Source organism: Hippopotamus amphibius, chromosome 5, assembly GCF_030028045.1.
Source record: "Hippopotamus amphibius kiboko isolate mHipAmp2 chromosome 5, mHipAmp2.hap2, whole genome shotgun sequence".
Taxonomy (NCBI): domain Eukaryota; kingdom Metazoa; phylum Chordata; class Mammalia; order Artiodactyla; family Hippopotamidae; genus Hippopotamus; species Hippopotamus amphibius.
Genome location: NC_080190.1, coordinates 104,787,496 through 104,808,292, shown reverse-complemented (window position 1 = coordinate 104,808,292; position 20,797 = coordinate 104,787,496). Strand labels below are relative to the sequence as shown.

Below are 20,797 nucleotides of genomic sequence, written 5' to 3'. Positions count from 1 at the left end.
ATTTACCAAGGCTTGATTTGCAACCCAAAATGTGATCTATCCTGGAGAATGTTCCATGTACACTTGAGGAGAATGTGTAATCTGCTCTTTTCGGATGTAACGTCCAATAGATATTTATTAAATCTAGCTGGTTTACTGTGTCATTTAAAGCTTGTGTTTCCTTATTAATTTTCTGTGTGGATGATTTGTCCATTGGTGTAAGTGGGTGTTGAAGTCCCCCACTATTATTGTACTACTATCGATTTCCTTTTTCATAGTTGTTAGCATTTGCCTTATGTGTTGAGGTGCTCCTATATTGGGTGCATATATATTTGTAATTGTTATCTCTTCTTCTTGGATTGATCCCTTGATATTTATGTAGTGTTGTTTCTTGTTTCTGGTAACATTTTTTATTTTAAAGTCTATTTTATCTGATGTGAGTATCGCTACTCCAGCTTTCTTTTGATTTCCATTTGCATGGAATATCTTTTTCCATTCCCTCGCTTTCAGTCTGTATGTGTCCCTAGGTCTGAAGTGGGTCTCTTGTAGACAGCATGTATATGGGTCTTGTTTTTTCATCCACTCAGCCAGTCTGTGTCTTTTGGTTGGAGCATTTAGTCCATTTACATTCAAGGTAATCATCAATATGTATGTTCTTAATACCATTTTCTTAATTGTTTTGTTTTTCCTTTTGTAGGTCCTTTTCTTCTCTTGTGTTTCCCACTTAGAAAAGTTCCTTTAGCATTTGTTGTAGGGCTGGTTTGGTGGTGCTTTTGCTTGTTTGTAAAGCTTTTGATTTCTCCATTGAATCTGAATGAGATCCCTGCTGGGTAGAGTATTCTTGGTTGTAGGTTCTTCCGTTTCATTGCTTTAATTATATCATGCCACTCCTTTCTGGCTTGCAGAATTTCTGCTGAGAAATCAGCTGTTAACCTTATGGGTGTTCCCTTATATGTTATTTGTCATTTTTCCCTTGTTGCTCTTAATAATTTTTCTCTTTCTTTAATTTTTGTCAATTTGACTATATGTCTTGGCATGTTTCTCCTTGATTTTATCCTGCCTGGGACTCTTTGTGCTTCCTGGACTTGGGTAGCTATTTCCTTTCCCATGTTAGGGAATTTTTCAACTATAATCTTCCCAATATTTTCTCGGGTCCTTTCTGTCTCTCTTTTCCTTTTCGGGACCCATAAAATGCGAATGTTGGTGCATTTAATATTGTCCCAGAGGTTTCTTAGGCTGTCTTCAGTTCTTTTCATTTTTTTCTTCTTTATTCCTTTCCACATCAGCAATTTTCACCATTCTGTCTTCCAGGTCACCTATTTACCCTTCTGCCTCAGTAAATCTTCTGTTGATTCCTTCTAGTGTATTTTTCATTTCAGTTATTGTGTTGCATATATCTGTTTGTTTGTTTACTCTTTAATTCTTCTAGGTCTTTGGTAGAATTTTCTTACTTCTTTTCAATCTTTGCATTCAGTCTTTTTTTCAAAGTCCTGGGTCATCTTCACCATCATTATTTTAAATTCTTTTTCTGGCAGGGTGCCTATCTTCTCTTCATTTAGTTGATTTTCTGGGGTTTTATCTTGTCCCTTCGTCTGGTAAAAAGTCCTGTGCCTTTTCATTTTCTCTATCTTTCTGTACCTGTGGTTTTCAGTCCCACAAGATGAAATACTGCTGATACTGCTTGATACTGCTGTCTGCCCTCTTGTGGACGAAGCTGTCTAGGAGGCTCTTGGGTGCTTTCTGATGGGAGGGACTGATGGTGGGTTGGGCTGGGTGGGCGAAGCTCAGTGAAACTTTAATCTGCTTTGGTGGGTGGAGCTCTGTAAAGCTTTAATCTGCTTGTCTGCCAATGGGTAGGGCTCTGTTCCTATCTTGTTGTTTGTTTGGCCTTAGGCTACCCAGCACTGGAGCTTACAGGCTCTTTGATGGAGCTAATGATGGACTCTGGGAGGGCTCACACCAAAGAGCACTTCCCAGAACCCCTGCCACCAGTGGCCCTGTCTCCTCAGTGATCCACAGCTGCCCCACACCTCTGCAGACAACCCCCAACACCAGCAGGTAAGTCTGATTCAGTCTTCTATGGGGTCACTGCTCCTTCCCCCTGGGTCCTGGTGAGCACACTATTTTTTGTGTGCCCTGCAAGAGTGGAGTCTCTGTTTCCTCCAGTCCTGTGGAGGTCCTGCAATCAAATCCTGCTGGCTTTCGAAGTCTGATTCTCTGGGGATTCCTGCTCCTGTTGCTGGACCCCTCAGATTGGGAAGCCTTATGTGGGGCTCAGGACCCTCACTTTAGTGGGTGGGCTTCTGTGGTATAAATGTTCTCCAGTTTGTGAGTCACCCACCCAGCATTTATGGGATTCGTTTTTAACCTGATTGTGCCCCTCCTACCATCTCATTGTGGCTTCTCTTTTGTCTCTGGCTGTGGGGTGTCTTTTTTTGGTGAGTTCCAGTGTCTTTCAGTTGATGATTGTTCAGCAGTTAGTTGTAATTCTGGTGCTCTTACAAGAGGGAGTGAGCGCACATCTTCCTACTCCACCATCTTGATTCGTGTCCTCTTCATTTACTTTTACCTTGGATAAGATGCTTGAACTGTATTGAAATTCTTTGAGTTCTCTCTTTTAAGCAGCAATGACAATGTGTTTCTGTCAGAGCTGTTGAGAGATTTAATATTAACAATACATATAAGATTTCACTTTAAGTAGGAAGATATACTAAAGTAGCAAATACTTATGATTATTTGTAATGATAATATCAAAAAATGTAATTGTCACTGCTTAAGATCAAAGACTTATAATGTATTTCATTTGTCAAAGAGTTGTTAATAATCATTGCTCTAACACATTTACATGGAGGCTGAGGGTGATGTGAAGTAATATTATAAAGGGCATGCGTGACTGTTTGCAAGTTTGAGGATGCACAGAAAAATGAAGTGTGGGATAACAATATGGGCAGATGGCACATAATCAAGAGCCTTATTGATGCAACATTGCTATCTTGCTCTAGTAAAAGAAGTTTCTGTGGAAAGGATTTTGTTAAACTTTTATGTTAGACATGTCTTAAGCCTTTTTATACAATAATGTAGCAAGAACTTTTTAATATACATTCTTGATTGGTTGGTTGGTTGGTTGTTTTGAATTATAATACATTCTTACACAAAGTAATCAGATTACATTGTTAGCAATTTTCAAGAGAAAGAGGCAGGGTTGAATTCACAAGGGCTAGCTCTGTGTAAATGGTCAATCTGTTTCCATGGTTACTGGCTGGCTGAGTAAACTATAAATTTGTAAGTGTTGGTTTGTGCCCTCTTATCTTAAAGAATCTCAAGAAGATTGCTTCTGTAAATATGGTTTACATCTCTGGGCTAAGTATGAGTTTGTGGATAAAATTAGGAGAGACACCTTTTAAGGTATATAAATAGCAGTTCAAAAAGATATCTTTCCTTGAATCTTGCACCATATTTTCAATATTAAACATGAATGTATTTGTAGTTTCCACTATTCTAATTACAAGGAAATCCACTTTATCACATCTTTTCTGAAGGCATCCATTTTTATGATTTTCTTGGCCACAGGTGCTAATGCAGTTCTCAGTAATGCAGAAGGTTGTCTTTTTAAATGCAATGTATTACCTTCTTTTCAGGACTATTACAGGAATGAATTTTAGCAGACACAGAGAGTTTTAAAATATGATACAGAAGAGATGTTTTCATAACCAAAATAAGGTTTAGGAACTTGCAGGAAACATAAATGACCATATTTGGGTCATATTTAAAAGCATGGAAATTTTTTTATTTCTTAGACCAGAAAGTGCATGGCTTTTTTTAAAAAAAATTATTCTTTTTATGCTTATTTTTTTTCTATGGAATAATACTTAGAAATTTATTTCTTTAATTGAAAATAGCAGTCTTGTCTCATTTTTTAACTTTAAAACCATTGAACTGTGTTTTTTCTCTTTGCTTTGATTTTATTGTGTTAAAGTGCAGTTTTTCTTTCTTCCCCATCCCACACCCCAGTCCCCTGCCGAGTTGAATTGACTGCAGAGCTACTATTGATTTTGAAGGGAATTCCATACCCTCAAAACCTCCCTGGCTGTGTATATGTGCACATAGCCAAGTGATAAAGTGGCTGAGAATTACTTACAGCATGTGCAAAAAGAAGATTAGAATAATAATTTCATCATTATCATGATTATTGCTATTTAATATTTATATAGTACCTTACTCTCAGAAGCTCGAGAAACTTTATGAATTCTAAATTATCCAGTGGGCGCTAATCTTAACTACACCTCTACATGCTGGGTAAGGCACAAAATTAATAATAGATTTGAGTGACATATATTGCTAGGGAAATCTAATTCCATTGCTGTTTAGCTCTCTTCTGTTATTGGAAAATGGCATTATATATTTGCTTAGAAAGTTGGATTGCTGTCTCATTATTTTAGTATTGGGGGTCCATTTGCTGTTTATTTTGGAATAACTCCAGGTGACAGCTTATTCAAAAGTAAAGAAGAGATACGCAATTTTTATTATATTTAGCATTAGTCATCAACATTCCAAACTAATCCTTAATGAAAAAAGAAAATTTTATTGCTTTTTGTTTTGTACTGACTATACTAGTTCTACATTCAATTCCTAAACTTAGATATATCTGAATAAATTTTCCTGGCCCTTTAAGGTAAATAAAACTGGATTCAGTATTCTGTCTTTGGGCCTATTTTATACATGGAAGTGAATTTCAAATTATTACTAGGAATCATTTGATGCTATTCTAATCTAAAACTATAAAAAGGATATAAAGCATCATGCATTTCATGAATCTAATGGAGTTATTAAAATATTAATTTTCTTAATAATATGTCACCAAAAAGCCCTAATTTCTTAGACTTTTAAAATATAATTTTAGCTTTATTGTATTTAGATGCAGATTTTAGATATTTTTTTCCTATGTAATATACTACTGATCTTCCCTAGAACTCTTGTGTTTCTATTTCTTTTTCTCCATTAAGTGGTAATAACAAAGAGCTTGAAAAAATTTTTCCAGAATTGGCTAATTATCCAGGAAGATATTAGAATAACCACATAAATAGATAGAGTCAAAGCTGTTATATAGGCTTGGACACATTTTTAAATGTTTTATTAGAATAAATACATTTATGATTGTAGTATAATCAAGTAAAGAATGAAATTTTGCAAGTGATTAGGAAACAGGAGGGGGTAGTGTGGCCAGGAATAAGTAGGGTAACATTACTGACATTTCTTCATTTAATTTAATAATCATAGATTCCAAATATATATTATTTAACTATTTTACACATAAGAAAGTTGAAACTGAAGAAAGCTAAGTAATTTGAACAAGGTCATACAGCTGGTGAGTGGTTGAAGAAATTATTCTCAAAAATCTGTGCCCCAAAACCTATGACCTTCCTTGTCAAGGAGGCTAATAATGGAATAGATTTTGACACAAAGGAACATATCTTGAGGACGTCTCAATAACTCCATTGTGTGGACACTAAGACAACATGTAACTTGTCCACAGGACTACTAATTTATGGCTTAGAATAATTGCTGTATTTGTCTTTATCCAATATTTTTTTATTTTTCTATCTACTCCCACTGTGGATTTTCATTTATAAACCGTTTTACATTTTACGTAAACAAATGAGGTTTGCAAGGATTTTCTATATGAATGAATAAATAGAATTCCAAATACTACAACTGCTACTTCAACCTCATTGGGTAGTGGGTTTTTGGTATCAGCTTATCTCCCTTGCCTGCTTGCCATGCATGTTTTTTCACATCATATGCACAGCAAAGCTGCAAATAACTACGTGGTATAGATATTCAAAGCCACTATAAACAGTAAGTCTGCTGTTGCTAAACCTCTACTAGAGTTGTCCATGTTTGGGTTTCATTTTATTTGCTTATATTTTTAAGTCTTGTTGTTAATTATTTGAGGAATCAACCCGCAATAAATATGGTTGTCACATGAATTTCTCATCACTGGAATCCTAGATAGCCATATGGGAGAAAGGCTGGAGAAGTCATTTGGTCATTATGTACCAGTAGTTCCAACACTTGGATTTCATATACAAGTGAAATATATATATACATATATACATATTATATGTATATGTACACACATATATGTGTTTATATTTAATATACTATATACGTATATACACAGTCACCACCATTCTAATTGATCTGAGTAGCTTCTGGACCTACAGGAATAGAGAAGTCCTTGTTACAAATAATAATGAAAACTCTGCAAAACTTGATGATACATCATCTCTCAAAAACTGGACTGTATTCATTAAGATAAGCATGACTGCTACATGTAAAACCTTTGAAGCTGAATCCTTAGAAATGGTCTAAATAAAACACTTCATATGCCTATAAAGAAACCCCTGCAATATATTTTTATGTAAATATGTATATTTAATTTACTGATATTTTATTTATAATTGTTGCTTCTATATTCATTAGTAAAATTGATATTTTCCCTTTTTATATCTTTATTCACTATGATAATTGAATCCTGAGATTATAAAGAATAAGGATGAAATGAAAAGTTCAAAGGGATGATGGTCTTTCTGTAGATACTGTTATTCACTCCTCATCGTTGCTGGCCACTAGTCCACTGTAGTAGACAAGACAAGTACCACCCAGATCCCACTTTAAGAAAGGACTTTCTGCCCAGGTACGCGGAGTGTGGTGAGCCTCCATCTGTCAGCTCCTTCATGGCCTTCATCAGAAGCAGAGAGCTGCCTCAACAAGGTCATGCCTTTCCCAGAGAAATCCACATCCAGGAACTGAGCCTGACAGAAGTATCAATACCAGCTTGATGCAGGTCATTCCTGACGGTAGTACTTGCTCTCCACCTCTCTGCTTGTTAGGCCAAATGTGTATCAGGCCTGCATCATTGTTCAATTTCTTCTTCTGTCCAAGTCTGCTTTCTCCACCATCTTTTCATAGGTATTGGCCTCTAATAAATGCATTGGACCTCAAACTATATCTTAGCTTCTGCCCCGCAAGGCCCCTGTCTGTTCATGCCTTGTGTGTGGGGCAATGCTCAGTTCAGTGCAATGTGGAGAGGAAAAAGGACATGGTTAGAAGTTTTCCTTTGGTCTTTCTCTCCACTGGGAACTGCCATTTCCCTCCAACAAAGGGGCATATATACATAAAATTTCTTAAAATTTTTTTTAGTTTCTCAGATCCAAAACTTTTCTTGTTGATCTGTCACTTCACTAGGGCTGGCTTTAGGAGAAAGAGCTAACAGTCTGCATTAATTCACCTTCTTGCCAAGAAACTTTTTGTGGGATGTTAAAAAATAAAAATATTTCAATTCTATTAGGTAGCAGTAGGCCTTCATATATTTTGTACTTCAATCATAAAAATACCAAGGACTTTTCATATCATGATATTGAAATCAAGTTTAAAAAAATTTAGGCTTGTAAGATTTGAATCGAATGAAATTGTTATGCCATTTATTCCTGCCAGAATCTTAGTCTTGATGGTTTATTTGTCTAAAGAAGCAGGTTTAGTACAGAACCTGTTTTCTAGCAGTTAAAATTTAATTGGATAATTTGAACTAAACTCATTTGAGGTTGACATTTTGTGTTTCCTTGTCATTCTTATCAATGAAATTCTGCCATAATAGCAAAATGTGACGTCAAGTGTATAATTGTAAGGCCGAAAAATAGGTACTTCATAAAATTAAAGGTACTCTCTTTAAGAATATACTCATTAGCAAAGCTCTAAGTGCATTATTAACCTCAGTCCACCATGCTGGATTTTCAGTGTCAAATGTGCAATTATTTGATAAAGGTACTATGAAGGAAACAAAAACCCTGATAAAACTTGCTTAGTAATCCCCATGGTGTAGCATGAGGAAACAATAAAAGCATCACCCCATAGACATTTATGTGACTAAATATCATGGAGCCAGCTCCTGGGAACAAGGCTGAGAGATAACACCAGGTGTTCTATTTAAATGAGATGGGCCTGCCAGTTAACTATTATTAGGAGTCATTCAAATGCATTGAACTAAGTCTCTGCCTTGCTGATTATTCCAATTAAGCAGGCATGCCATTTAGCAGGGTAATGAATAAGAGGAACTCTCTTAACTGGGGCACTCAGTTTCTTAGTCCATTCTGCTCAGCAAATTGTGGCGTAGAAGTTTATTTTCTACTTCTTTCACTATTACCATTTTCCCCAGTATGGATTCTTGGACCTTGATAATTACTTTTTGGGAAGTGATTTCTTAATTTTCATGGTGCCAGTTTCAATTTGACCACTGGCAATATGTAGTTGAATGGTTCTGAACAGGGACCCAGTCTCAGAGTTCTTCCGTAGCACTCAATGAGTCAGTATCTGGGAGATTCTTTCAAATTTTACATGTGTATACCTATATGGAAAATGTTAACTGTGGATATGTCTGGGTGATAGGATTACAGATAATTGTCATTTTCCTGTTGTGAGTCTTTGCATTTGAAACAATGAACATGTAGTACTCTTCTGTTAAGAAAAAGATAATAAATGTGATTAAAATGCATTTTCTTTAATTGGCACATTTAAATGAGAGCAATGAAAATGAAGGTTTTAGAATCAGGAACTATTAGTATAATTACTTAAAAGAAATTGTGCAGAATGAAAAGCAGAAGTAGATTTCCTTCTTTTATAAAATGTTTAGCTATCATTAGTACTGACTCTTGTTTTCTTTCATATTTCCCTCAGCAGAAGTGCCTGTTATCCATTTCTCTTACAGCAAACACATATAAAAGACACAGAAAATCTTACAGTTAAAAGAACCTTAAATTTCAGCAGTTCTCACAGCTTCATTTTATAGATGATGGTACTTGAGCTCCAAGAGTTTGTGTTGTAGCGGTGGGGTTGTCTCTTGATTTGTAGGTGAGGGAACTTGACTATAGTTGATTTCATTGCTTAATTTTTGGAAATCCGGAACTCTGGATAGAGCAACACTCTTTTCGTAATGTGACTTTACTACTCTGACAGTGTTAATATGACCTCTTAATTCAATTCTTGGTTATGAAATTCTAGTTCTGTTATTATCCCTTCCAGAGGTCACATGCTGACCCAGGTAAAATACTTGAAAATACTTCTTTAACCAGGGGTTAAAATCACATGACTTTTCCCTCTTACTTATACCTTTGACGAGGCTGTCCACTTCATTTTACCATCTTTAGCAAAATTATCTTTTTTTCCCCAGCAGCTCAATAAGAAAAATAATATGATGCTGAAGGATGAAATATGAGTCTGAAGATTTAGAAGTAATAGAGGAGTGAGTGAGAAGAATTGCTTCTCATTTATCCTGGGTTCTGTGCAGCTGCAAAGAACCAGTCCAACAGATGCAGCTGTTTAGGCCTGCTTTGCCTTGTGATTTTTCCATTGGCACTTCTCTTAAAAAGTGTCATTGACAATTATGATCATCGATCTTTTGTAAAAATAGAGTGCTATTTAACTGCAACAAAATTACTCTTCATAACTCTCTTCTCACAATAGCAAAATGAAGTAAAGGGAAGCTTTGTGTTCTTGTCACTGTAGGTTTAGCTGTAGTTTTTTACTGGCTACACTTCATCATCTCCATGTAGTTTGGTGGTTTCAGCCAGTGTAAACCCAAATTTTGGTAATCTTCATTTGTATTAATCCATCAGAATTCACCTGGTGTTAAAAAGCAGGATAGCTCTATGGCCTTTTTTGTTTTGTTTGTGTTTTTTTTTTTTAACCTCAAGTGGAAGAATTTATGTCAGGACTTTATGCATTAGAAAGAAAAAGAGGAAACAAGTCACTATTAACATCTCCAAGCCAAGGGTTCTTAATTCTCTTTTTTTCCAAGTTTATTGGACTGTACTGTAAGGTGATGGCCCGCAAGCTCTTTAATCCCAAGTCTGTAGAGATGTGAGAGATAATAGTTCTTAAAAATTGATTTGGAAATGTGTGTTTACTTTCAGTTGAAGTTCATTTTGCCAAATGTTGAGACACCCGAGAATCTTTAATAATAGTTCTCTTCTCCACTGAGATCTTAAAGCAATAGAGAAATGTGATGGTCAACACATGGAGGCCAAAATATCACCTTTATTTTATAAAAGGTTTGTGTTTATTGGCAATACAGAACTGAAGTAGTAGCAGCCTTAGCTATAGTGCTGGAATGAGGCAGGCCTCTACCTGATCTCTTTAGGGGGCTCCTTTAAATTTGGTGGAATGGAGAAGCAGACTGGCAGATGTATTTCCTAAAGGCAGTTCACTTTCAAGAAGGCCAGAAGCAAGCTCTGTTCTATTCATGAGCAATTCTTCTTTCAAACTCGTATTTAGGGGAAAAGTGAGAGAAGGAGTTGAGATTGGCCAGGGTTGTTATAGCCAGTGAACTGCTTCCCCATGGAGAGAAATATTAGAAAGAGGGTATTTCCAATATCACCCCACATGTTGAAATGATCCAAAAGTAGGATACGCTATTTTATTTTTTAAATTGAAGAATAGTTTATTCGCAATGTTCTGTTAGTTTCTGGCACACAGCAAAATGATTCAGATACACACACACACACACATTCTGTTTCGTATTCTTTTCCATTATGGTTTATTACAGGATATTGAATATAGTTCCTTGATAATTCCTGGTGCTGTACAATAGGACCTTGTTGTTTATCCTTAGGATATGCTATTTTAAAAGAAACACTTCACCATTTTATCTAAAAAATTCACATGGTGCCCTTTAATACATAAGTAGTATTTATCTCTTCTTGTTTCTTTTACTTTATTTTCTTATTTTGTAAAATAGAAGCATGATTGAAGACATTCAGGAGGGGAGGAACACCTCCTTTCCCTTGACTGACTGCCAAGTATGGCAGTTTGTGCCAGTTGGCAACAATATCTTACATGTCATTGTTCCATGCTATAAAGAATTAGGGGACATTCTGATCATATCCAGAGTTGCAACAGACATCTGAATCTGATTTATTTATCTTCTTGGGAACTGCAGATGGTCAAGTCTCTCTTTCATTGCCTTTGGGATCAATCCATTTCCTGAGCTGATGGAACTAACTAGCCTGTTCTTCCTGGTACACCTGTCCCTGCTGACGGAAAAGATCGCTGCTTTGCCATCAACATTCTTTTTAGGATCTTACGGCAGATGTTTGTTTGTGCTACCTGTCCGAGGTTAAATTATTGGGGGAGAAAAGACCTGGACAGTGTCTTTGGTTATAATTAATAACTTCATGTATATGAAAAGGTTATCTTTCCTCATGATCTTTTTCTTCATGTAAGCTTTTATTTTACTGTTGAATCACAATAAGTTGTAGTTTTTTCATTTCAAACATAGTCTGATATTGGCAATTTCATATGGTTCGACCTACCATTATCTGAATTCATTTAAAATTTACAATCTGCTACTTAACATGCTCTAAAGAACCTTAAATGTCTGTGTATATACACAACAGAATTCAATTTATGTGTAACATTTAAGATACATACAATATATATGTTACATAGATGTGTGTACATGCAGTGCTTAGTTTTTTGGAGTATGTGGACAGCATATCCTAAATATATAAAGGAAGTATTATAAATTAAAAAGAAGTTTATAACTTAGAGGTTAGTTGCAATGTAGAATCTGAAGCCACATTAAAGAACTTCCATAGTTTGTATATTCATGATAGAATGAAAGATTAAAAGGCAAGTAATGTCTTAGTCTTATTGTGAAAATAGTTTTGAATTTCAGTCTTCCCGAAAAAGCCTAATGGTCTCCCGAAAGTCCTTGGACTACACTTTGAGAACCCTGACTTAATAAAATATTCTAATGTAGTACAACATAATAGATAGGGGTGTGTTTGTGTGTGTGTGTGTGTGTTGGGGGATTATTCTATACAGAGTGGTATTTCTCTGAGGAAGTAAAGCAATAAACCTTGAGCTGATGGCTAATAATGAAGAGGATCCAGTGCATGGCCACCTGGGAGAAGGACTGTCTCTGCAAAAGCAGCAGCCAGTGTAGCTGCTGCTAGTGGAAAGGAGATGAAAAGTCTGCCTTATTGACTTATTCAGATCATTCCATACTCTCTTCATAGAAAAATATGGGTGTAAATTTCAGTCCCTGGAAATGACTTCAGTTTCAATTTAATAAAATGTTTGTCAGAACAAGGAATGTGATTCTCTCTTACAAAGATGCACTGATTTTATCAGATTGCTTTACTAATAGCCATTCTGTTCTGACTTGTGGAGTCTAAAGGATGTCTTATGCCTCTTTCTCTACTGATTTTGAGGACGTAAATTGCAGGGCATATTCATAGCTGTTTTCTCTAACTCAATGAAATAAAATAGTTAATAAGGATATATAGTAATTAAGCAACTAAAATATATGCCATTTTCCTTAATTTATGAATATGGTAACAAAATTTATTAGAATTAGCCACATGTGAAAGATTTAAATTTGCCTGTTCTCTGATACAATTATGTATGGTTACTTTTCTTAAGAATTCCTCAAGAAGAACTTGCATTTATCATTGAAATAAGTAGGTGAGAAATGTGACTTCTATGTATGATTTTATAAAGCAGGATTTACAAATATCCTTTATCCCAGAACATGCCTGAAAAATATTTGTGGGAGCATAGTATATTTTCTATTCATGTTTCTCTTAAATCTAAGTGTTGTTCCCTATCTTTTCTTGAAATCTTTTTATAAGAACATTTATTGGCGGCACATGAAAAGCTGCTCAACATCACTAATTATTAGAGAAATGCAAATCAAAACTACAATGAGGTATCACCTCACACCAGTCAGAATGGGCATCATCAGAAAATCTACAAACAGTAAATGCTGGAGAGGGTGTGGAGAAAAGGGAACCCTCCTGCACTGTTGGTGGGAATGTAAATTGATACAGCCACTATGGAGAACAGTATGGAGGTTCCTTGCAAAACTAAAAATAGAACTACCATATGACCCAGCAATCCCACTGCTGGGCATATACCCAGAGAACACCATAATTCAAAAAGACACATGCACTCCAATATTCATTGTAGCACTATCTACAATAGCCAGGACATGGAAGCAACCTAAATGTTCATCAACAGATCAATGGTTAAAGAAGTTGTGGTACATATATACAATGGAATATTACTCAGCTGTAAAAAGCAATGAAACTGGGAAATTTGCAGAGACATGGATGGACCTAGAGACTGTCATACAGAGTGAAGTAAGTCAGAAAGAGAAAAACAAATATCATATATTAACACATATATGCGGAATATAGAAAAATGGTACAAATCAACCAGTTTGCAAGGCAGCAATAGAGACACAGATGTAGAGAACAAACATATGGACACCAAGTGGGGAAAGCAGGGAGGATTGGGGGGGAATGAATCGAGAGATTGGGATTGCCATATATACATTACTAATAAGAAAAAAAATACCAAATTGTACACTCCAAAAAAAAAAAAAAAAAAAAAAGGGAAAAAAAAAAGAATCTTTATTGGAGATAACATTTTTAAAAAAGCTCCAAAATGCCTTGTGTGTTTAGATACACTTGATATTAGAATTTCTTCAATTTTAATTCAAAACAACAAATGAAGATATTCCTCAACTTCTTTTTTCCAATCTACCTCAATATGTGGAGCCTATCTTATTAAGCAAGGGTCCTGAGCTGTCACATCTAAAACCTATCATTCATTACTACCATCTCGTTTAAGTGCAGCTTTCCATCCTTAGTAGATGTGAAGGACAGCCAGTCTGAACTGCGTCTACCCAAGGGAACTTCTCAGGAACTTGTGATGTCTCAGGCTATAAGAATCTGATTAACTGCCTTCCCTAAAAAGTCACCAGAGTTACCTCCTCTGCCAGGCCATCTGTGACATCTGGGAATGTTGTATAGGAGGACCAGGAAGGTGATAGGAACCCTATCAAAAAATAAACATGGTACCTTTCACAGCTTTTGTTTCAAATATGATCCTTTCTGGTTTTGCTACTTATGATTCATTTCTATGTTTTTTCTGAATCATTTCAAAATCCTGCTATAGGAAGTGCAAGGCAAACACCACCTCCCTTGGGCAGGGCTCCTAAATCCTCTTTTATGCCTTTCTAACATTGCTTTTCATAACCAGATAAAGTTCTACTGAAAGATGCTTCTTTCAAAGCACTACCACAACATCTTTTATTTGCTTTTATTGTCATGCCAATCATATTGTGCTTTGTGTTAGAGTTATTTGTGGACAGTAAGCTGCTGAACTGCCCTGGTGCGGATAGTGGAAAATGTACTTGTCTTGGATTTAGACAGTGCTCGGTTGGAATCCAGTATGATGTTAGAAATCTTTTGTAATCTCTTTGATCTCTAGTTTCTTCAGTGGTAAAATAGGGTAAATATATATTTCATGATTTATTTGGTAATTATATGTGATTTTGTATGTACAGCATATTGAATATACTAGAAATGTTTAGTCCATTTACCATTCCCTCCTTGCCTGGGGGCCAGGATTATGTTTTACTCACTATTTAATTTCATAAAGTGCCATGCCTAATTTTTCAGGTTTCTAGAAAAAATTTAAATTCTGCTCTTTCTTTTTAAGTACTGGAAGCATTATTTCTATTATTATCTGTGCTCTAATCTGAGAAACATTTAGTTCAAAATATTACAGAGTTGAAGAATAAGTAAGTTATCTAGGGGAAGAAAGGGGTGTATAGGTAAGGTCTTGGAGGGTAGTTTTCCACTCCTGAAGGGAAGAGCAATTATGCCACATCTTAGAGACTTAACCAGGTAGAGTAAGTATGACGAGAGTTGTTGAAGAGAGAAGGAGGAAATAGGAAAATACACATAACTTGAACAGAGTTGGTCTTTCTGGATGTATTAAGGATTTAAGATTTGATCCTCAGGGTTAGAGAAGATATTGAAATATTTCAATCATCAGGGTAATATAATCAGAGTTATATATTTTTAGTGATCTCTTTAGTTAAAAAGTGGAGAAAAGGTGGGGTGTTAAGAGGGACAAAACAGAGATCAAGTAAGGATGTCATGGTACGAGCACAGGACACATTGTAAATATATATAAATATACACATATTGAAACATATATACATGCATATAAATATAAGCATATAGTATCTTAAACAACTTCAATTTCAATTTCTTCTCCCTGAGTGGTGCTATGAGATTATTTCATTTATCTTTACATTCTAGTTTTTCTATATAATTAGTTATTTATATGTGTAATAATGAAATATAACTTTATATCAAAGATTACTTTGTACAATTGGATTTTCATTAACACACATGCAAATCTAATGTTTTTGACAATTACATAGACTCTTTTTATTTAGACGTATAATATTTTATTTAACACTTTCCGTGTACTTTATTATTTTGAGGATTTTTACTCATTTCAAAAGTTTCCTCTCTCATCCTTTCAGTATTTCAAGTGATCTTTTTTACCCTCCTTGTTTTCCCATTTCTTTCTCCAACTACATTTATTTCCCTTATCTCAATTTGAATAAGGCTACATTTATTTATATCGTGAGCTTTCATTTTGGTTTGACTTGTTTTTCTGGGATGGATTCTGCTCTCTTCCCAATGACACAGTTCATCTTCTCAGATATACTTAAGTAGCAAACAAAAATCTATAATTACAGCAAACACTGCTGTAAGCATTGTCTGTTTCACTAAACACCTGAATCAGCTTTGTGTTTGGACACTACACAAGCAGATCTAAAACAGGAGTAGCCACCAGCACATTTATTTTGCCAACATACATTCCTGAACCCTACTCAGGTGTTTCTAATTCAGTAATTCTAGGCAGGACCTGGGCATCTGTATTTTATTTATTTATTTTTAAGGACTTTTATTGAGATATAATTGACATACAATAAACTGCATATATTTAAAGTATACCATTTAATTTTTTTTTCTTACTAGTAATATATATATATGGCAATCCCAATCTCCCAATTTATTCCACCCCAACCCCGCACCCCCCTGCTTCCCACCTTGGTATCCATATGTTTGCTCTCTACATCTGTGTCTCTGTTTCTGAATTGCAAACTGGTTGATCTGTACCATTTTTCTAGATTCTGCATACATACATTAATATACAATATTTGTTTTTCTCTTTCTGACATGTCACTTTGTATGACAGTCTCTAGGTCCATCCATGTCTCTACAAATGTCCCAATTTCGTTCCTTTTTATGACTGAGTAATATTCCATTGTATATACGTACCACATTTCTTTATCCATTCATCTGTTGACAGACATTTAGGTTGCTTCCATGACCTGACTATTGTAAATGGTGCTGCAATGAATATTGTGGTACATGTTTCTTTCTGAATTATGGATTTGTCTGGGTATATGCCCAGTAATGGGATTGCTGGGTCATATGGCAATTGCATTTTTAGTTTTTTAAGGAACATCCATACTGTTTTCCATAGTGGTGTATCAATTTACATTCCCACCAGCAGTGCAAGAGGGTCACATTTTCTCCACACCCTCCCCAGCATTTATTGTTTGTAGATTTTCTGATGATACTCAATCTAACTGGTGTGAGGTGATACCTCACTGTAGTTTTGGTTTGCATTTCTCTAATAATTAGTGATGCTGAGCAGCTTTTCATGTGCCTCTTGGCCATCTGCATGTCTTCTTTGGAGAAATGCCTATTTAGGTCTTCTGCTCATTTTTTGATTGGGTTGTTTGGTTTTCTTTTGATATTGAACTGGATGAACTGTTTATGTATTTTGGAGATTAATCCTTTGTCTGTTGATTCGTTTGCAAATATTTTCTCCTGTTCTGAGGGTTGTCCTTTTGTCTTGTTTATCGTTTCCTTTCCTGAAGAGAAGCTTTTAAATTTCATTAGGTTCCATTTGTTTGTTTTTGTTTTTATTTCCATTGCTCTAGGAGGTGGGTCAAAAAAGATCTCACGGTGATTTACTTCAAAGAGTGTTGTTCCTACATTTTTCTCTAGGAGTTTTATAGTGTGTGGCGTTACATTTAGGTCTTGAATCCATTTTGAGTTTATTTTTGTGTATGGTGTTAGGGACTGTTCTAATTTCATTCTTTCACATGTCCAGTTTTCCTAGCACCACTTATTGAAGAGGCTGTCTTTCCTCCATTGTATATCCTTGCCTCCTTTGTCATAGATTAATTGACCATAATTTATCTCTGGGCTTTCTATCCTGTTCAGTTGATCTATATTTCTGTGTTTGTGGCAGTACCATATTTTCTTAATCACTGTAGCTTTGTAGTACAGTCTGAAGTCCAGGAGTCTGATTCCTCCAACTCCGTGGGCATATGTATTTTAAACAGTCTTGGCAGATGATACCTAAATGAACCAGATTTATTTATTATGTGTTAGGCATTGTCCTAAGCACTTTAGGTAATGTTTAATCCTCATAATCCTATAAGTACTGTCATTATAACAATTACAGGAATATCTCCTTTTATTGCGTTTCACTGTGTTGCAGTTCACAGATAATTGTGTTTTTGTCTTTTTTTTTTTCTTTTAATAAATCAAAGGTTTATAGCAACCCTGCTTCAAGCAAACCTATCAGTGCCATTTTCCCAACAGCATTTGTTCACTTCATGTCTCTGTGTCACTTTTTGGTAATTCTCATAATGTTTTAAACTTTTTCATTATTGTTACATTTGTTAACAGTGATCTGTGATCAGTGATCTTTGATTTTATACCATGACTTGCTGGAAGCTCAGATGACAGCATTTTTTTTGCAATATTTAAAAATTAAGGTATGTACATTGCTTTTTTTAGACATAATGCTATTGCACACTTAATGGACCAGAATATGGTGTAAATATAACTTTTTTATGCACTAGGGAAACAAAAAAATTGTGCGACTTGCTTTATTGTGATAATTGCTTTACTGAAGTGGTGTGGAACCGAACCTGCAATATTTCCTAGGTCTGCCTGGATTTCCTATTTTACAAGAGGACAAACTGAGATATTACTTTCAAACAAGTATACATGGTAGAGCTGGGCTCCACACCTAGATAGGCTGATTCTGGAATGTAGGCTTTTAACCAGTATGAAACCTACCTCCAGGAATGTGCCTTTCAGTATGTATTAGACTACTGAGAGTATTTGCCTAATATTTGGGTAGGTGTTATGTAGATTTCATGATTTTACATAAGAAACATTGATGGTGAACATTATTAGGTAGAACAGAAGTATAGTTTGACTTGGTGGAATAAAGGTCAAAGAAATAATGTGCTGTCATAACCACAAAATTGCTTCTGAAAGATTTAGAGAGTGAGCTGCTCTGTTTTCTTATGCGTACATCCATCTTTGAATTAGGGGCTATGCAGTGAGGAAAGTGCAAAGCATCTTCTTGTCATTTTCAAGCAGTTTCTGAATCATAATGTAAAATCCACTGTTATGGACTGAACTGTGTCCCTTCAAAATTCATGTTTTTTTAAAATTAATTTTTATTGGAGTATAGCTAATTTACAATATTTCATTAGTTTCTGCTATACAGCAAAATGAATCAGTTATACATATACATATATGTGCCCTTTTTTAGATTCTTTTCCCATGTAGGTCATTACAGAGCCTTGAGAAGAGTTCCCTGTGCTATCCATTAGGTCTTTATTAGTTATCTATTTTATATATAGTAGTGTATATATGTCAATCCCACTCTCCCAATTTATCCTGCCCCACTTTCCCTCTTGGTAACCATAAGCTTGTTTTCTACATATGTGACTCTATTTCTGTTTTGTAAATAAAAGTTCATTTGTACCATTTTTTTAGATTCCACATATAAGCTGTATCATATGATATTTGTCTTTCTCTGTCTGACTTACTTCACTCAGTATGACAGTCACTAGGTCCATTCAGTCCTTGCAAATGGCATCATTTCATTCTTTTTTATGGCTGAGTAATAGTCCACTGTATATATGTACCACATCTTCTTTATCCATTCATCTGATGATGAACATTTAGGTTGCTTCCATGTCCTGGCTATTGTAAATAGTGCTTCAGTGAACATTGGAGTGCATGTATCTTTTTGAATTATGGTTTTCTCCAGGTATATGTCCAGCAGTAGGATTGCTGGATCATACTGTAACTCTATTTTTCATTTTTAAAGTCCTAACCCTCAATGTGATGATATTTGGAAATGGGGCCTTTGCAAAATGATTAGGTTTATACACAGTCATAAAAGTAGATCCTCATGATGGCATTAGTGCCTTTATAAGAAGAGACACCAGTAAACAGCTTACCCTTTCTTTTTCTTCATATGAGGACCATGTGAGGACACAGTGAGAAGGTGGCCATCAAAGCCAGGAAAAGATCCTTCATCAGATGCTGGCACTTTGATCTTGTACTTCCCAGCCTCCATGCAAATATAAATTTTCATTGTTTAAATCATTCAATCTGTGTTATCGCAGCCTTAGCTAACTAATACATCCAAGCATAAGGATGGAGCTTTGACATAAAAATGGCCAAATTTTATTAACTTCTTACTATGTAACTAGGTAGTTGTAAGTACTTTCTTTCTTTTTTTTGGCACACAGGCTTAGTTGCTCCATGGCATGTGGGATCTTCCTGGAGCAGGGATCGAACCTGTGTCCCCTGCATTGGCAGGCAGATTCTTAACCACTGTGCCACCTAGGAAGCCCTGTAAGTACTTTCATATATTTAATTTAAACTTCTAAATATCAAATGGCATACATCACTAGTGTCCTCCATTGATCCATTCTTAGGCTTCATCTTATTTGACCTATCAGTATCACTTGACACATCTAATGAGTTTCTTCTTTTCACTTATGTCACTGAGTATAAAGCCCTCAAGGTTCATCCATGTGGTTGCAAGTGGCAAGCTTTCATTCTTTTTTATAGCTGAGTAGTATTCCATTGTATATTCCATTTTCTTTATCCATTCATTTGTTGAGGGATGCTTAGATTGTCTCCATATCTTGGCTATTGTAAATAATGCTGTAATGAACATAGGGATACATATATCTTTTCAACTTAGTGTTTTCATTTTCTTCTGATAAACACCCAGAAGTGGAACTGCTGAATCACATGGTAATTATAAATTTAGTTTTTTGAGAAAGCTCCATGCTGTTTTCTATGGTGGCTGCACCAATTTACCTTCCCAGCAATAGTGCACAAAGGTTTCTTTTTCTACACATCGTCATCAGTATTTGTGAAGTGGCTATTCTTTGTCTTTATTGAAGTGGCTATTCTTTTTCAGTTTCTTTTGCTAGTTCTTCCTCATTTTCCCACCTTCCCACTGTGTTTCAGTACTCCATCCTTGGACCTCCCTCCCATCCATGTGCATTCATTCCCTTTGTGATCTCACCTAGTTTCACAGCTCTAAATGCCATTAGTAGGCTAATAACAGTACATTTGTTTCTGTGACCCAGGCTGCTTTCTTTGAACTCCAGAGTTGAACATAGAATTGATCACTTGGATGTCCACGAATGTCACCCTAACATGTCTAAAAACCTACTGCCCCTTAGTAACCTCATCTCAATTTATGACCAATTTGTTCTTTCAGTTCTTCAACCAACCATACTGATCTTGACTCCCACAAATAATTCATTGTCTAATCTTGTCAGATACAATCAGAACATAACCAGAATGAAACTACTTCTCAGCATCTGTGCCACTACTTTTTGGGTCTACCTTTCACTTGGATCATTGGGGTGAGCTCTTAACTGACCTTCCTATTTTTACCCTTATCATTTAGTCTATTCTCCACACCAACCAGCATGATTTAAAAAAAATATATATATATATTTATTTATTTTATTTATTTAATTTTTGTTGTGTTGGGTCTTTATTGCTGCATGCGGACTTTCTTTAGTTGTGGATAGTGG

At 35.4% G+C, this 20,797-nt stretch overlaps 1 long non-coding RNA gene across 1 annotated transcript in view; it reads left to right on the top strand.

Moving 5' to 3' along the window:
* Positions 1-1,983: 1,983 nt before the first annotated feature.
* The window catches only part of LOC130853052 (uncharacterized), a 67,931-nt gene continuing 49,117 nt past the window's right edge, over positions 1,984-20,797 (top strand). Inside the window, exon 1 of the long non-coding RNA XR_009053655.1 lies at positions 1,984-2,037. This is a non-coding gene — a long non-coding RNA (uncharacterized LOC130853052). The remainder of the gene's footprint in view (positions 2,038-20,797) is intronic.